Genomic DNA, 3,309 nt, shown 5'->3' on the forward strand with positions numbered 1-3,309 from the left:
GTTGATGCAAAAGGGTATCGTCAACGTTAAGTTTCTCATTTAACTCTAATCATGACGTTGTTGCTTGTGGCATTATCTAAGGTTACAGATATAATCCTATTGGTCAAACCCCACTCACCTATAACACTAACTATGATGTCTAAGATGTTTTCACCAGTGTGAGAACCTTCTATCCTCCTAAAGGCTATGATACGTTTGTTCAGGTTCCAATCGTCGTCTATATTGTGCACTACAACGCTCATGAAATTCATCTTAGATTGACCAGTCCAGATATCCGAGGTTAAGGCTACGCTATACCTACCAGATGATATTGTGTCTTTCATTTGTTCCTTTTCTCCTAAAAACCATTTTAGGATATCGGATCTCAAAGCTTTCCCAGACATTATTTGAACGTTTGGAATTATAGAACTAATGAATCTAACGAAGCCTTGAGATTCGATATGACTAAAAGATTGATCGGTGGAAACAAAATATTCTACTAACCCACGTCTAAAGCTTACATGATCGATGTGACTTACCTGGCTTGACGAGGCTCCAGATTGAGTCCCCTGGCAGTGCCTGTGATGACTCCACAATAGCGACGTCCCGACTCTTGTGTTGTGAGCGCTGAAGATTTTGCCACAACTGTGACATTTTTTGGCTTTTTCGCCGTTCGCAATCCCCTCTTCAAAGAACGTTCACACAACTGACCTAGCACGACGTCGTGGTGGTTGTTGTTGTTGAGGTGGTGGTTGTTGTTGTTGAGCACCTTCAAGTTGTTGTTGTTGTTGTTCTTGTCGTGCTCGTCGTTGTTTGGTCTCCTCTTGTTGTTCACGTTGTTGAGGTCGTGGAACTTGACTACGAGGTTGAGGTGGTGGTGGTGGTGGTAGGTCTTCTTCTTCTTTTTCCTCCTCCTCCTCTTCATTTGGATTTTGGGTTGCATCGTCATCTTCTTCTTCATTTGGATTTTGGGATTCACAATAATGTTGCTCGAATACTTGAAATTCTTGAAAAGCCACTTCGGATGGCGGAATTTGAGCTTGATAAGCTTGCTCGGGATCCATTTGAGGGTAATATGGCATTTGGGTGTTTGGAATTTCGGTGAATTCCGAATGGTTGAAAGTAGGAGCAACATAATTTGGATCGAAAGAGTATTGGGTGTTTGGGTCGGGGGCGTTTTGAGACAAGTGCAACCAATTTTCTTCAAAACGGTGCATTCGTTCACCTCGGGAAGCTCTTCCCCTTCGACCTCCTCGGTTGTGGGATGAGGATGCCGTGAAAAATTGAAAACGTTTGAGAGAATTTCAGATTAAAATCGAGAGAGATTGAGAGAATTTGAGATTGAAATTGAGAGAATTTGAGAGAGTTTGAGAGAGTTTGAAGGAAAGGTGTGAAGAAAATGAATGAAATGGGGGGGGGAATTTATAGATTTTAGAAATAAGTGGGAAAAAAAATTAAAAAACTCGGCCGAAATGGGTGTAACGGCCATATTCAAACGGCTATAAACCAAACGGCTCTTTTTTTGGGCCGTTGGATCTTTGATCCAACGGCCGAGATTTAAAAAAAAAAAAAAACCGGGACTAACGGGATCACCGGATCCTGTTAGCCAACTTAACGGGACGGGAGTCCCGTCCGTCACCAGTAACGGGAGTCCCGTTACTGTGCCTAACGGTAGCGGGGATTCCGTCCCGTCCCGCTACCGTTAGGCCAGGTTTACTCAGATCCAACCCCATTAAAAACAAATTAGTATAGGTAGAATATGATTTTTTTTTTTTTTTTTTAAGTATGAGTAGGTAGAATATAGTTACGATAGACTTTAAAGTTTAAACGTATTGACTAAAAAAATATTATATTTTACTTGTCCGGACTCCGGAGCCATAAAAGCTCATCTCCTTTTCTTTCGTGTTATCACAAATTCCCAACCACGGCTCATAATTCCAATAGTAATCCCTTTTTTCATTTTGCGGAAAAAAAGGCTTGCGCAAAATGAAATTTATAAAGACTTTTTTTTACTTAATATTTTTAATTATTTATATTTGGCGAGAAAAAAATATGACTTGACTTGAGCTCGTATCTTTTTTCATCATTGAATTTTACAGCAAATTCCATGAAAGTTGTGGGTAAACAAATTGAAAATTAGACTACAATAGAGGGTCCCAAGCCATGTGATGACATTTCCATAAAAGTTGTATGATTCTCACTCATTTTTTGTGGTCTTTCAAACACTTTATTTTTATAGCCTTTTGTGCAATGAATTGAAAACCTATATTCTTTTGTTTGCCTCAGGTTCAAGTCACCAACAACCGATCCATCAACTTTACCTTTATATATACAAAAAATTAGATAACTAACCAATTAAAACGTTTGAGATTGTTATATGGCCAACGTTTTGTAAATTTTAAGTAAATAGCCACAAACATGACGTGACATTCTTGATTTGCCCTTTCATTCAAATAAAATGATGGGGTATTTACGTCAATTTACACATGTCAATACATAGACGTGGCTATTTACTTAAAATTTACGAAACGTTGGCTATATAACAATGTGAAACTGTAGATATGCCTATATACCTAATGAACATATATATATATATATATATATATATATCATAAAGTGATTCTTTCTTTTCTGTATTTATTCAAATTCAAAGGTCGATATTAGTGCAATTTTATACTAATATTCAAGATGTTCGAAATAGATTAGACTTGAAGACCATGTGTACTAATGAGAGTGGATCTCTTGAACTCCAGCACGTAAAAAAATTACAAACTCTGGAGGAGTGACACGGGACAACGATGTTCACTCTATGGTTTAAAATCTCGTGTGAGAATGTAATTTCTTGTTTCCCGCAGCTCCGCGGAGCGAGACATTAAAAACTTGAAAATGGTTGAAAATCCGTAAATATTATGTAAATAACGCATAATTTTCAAAATTTTGCAAATATTGAAATATTTCGCAAAATACTGCAAATACTGTACATTTTTAGACATGTTTTCTTGAAATATCTCAAATACAGCTCATTTATCTTAAATACCGTAAAATTTAAATGTTTAAATTATAATTTTTATATTTATATGTAATATACACATATATTATATATAATCGCGGTATATTTAAAAATTTAGGTATATCTACCATTAGATTAATGTTTTCATTACTTGTGCATTTTATGACAATTGATAAAGCTAAATGTGCGGTAGAGACTGATGACTGTAAGCCTTGTCTCTCGCCTGTGAGAGAGAGAGAGAGAGGGAGAGAGAGAGAGAGAGAGAGAGAGAGAGAGAGAGAGAGAGAGAGAGAGAGAGAGTCTAACCTAGTGCCTTTCAT

Source organism: Urtica dioica, chromosome 9 (assembly GCF_054948205.1).
Source record: "Urtica dioica subsp. dioica isolate 48M chromosome 9, U.dioica_male_clone48M_v1_H2, whole genome shotgun sequence".
In the NCBI taxonomy this organism is placed as follows: domain Eukaryota; kingdom Viridiplantae; phylum Streptophyta; class Magnoliopsida; order Rosales; family Urticaceae; genus Urtica; species Urtica dioica.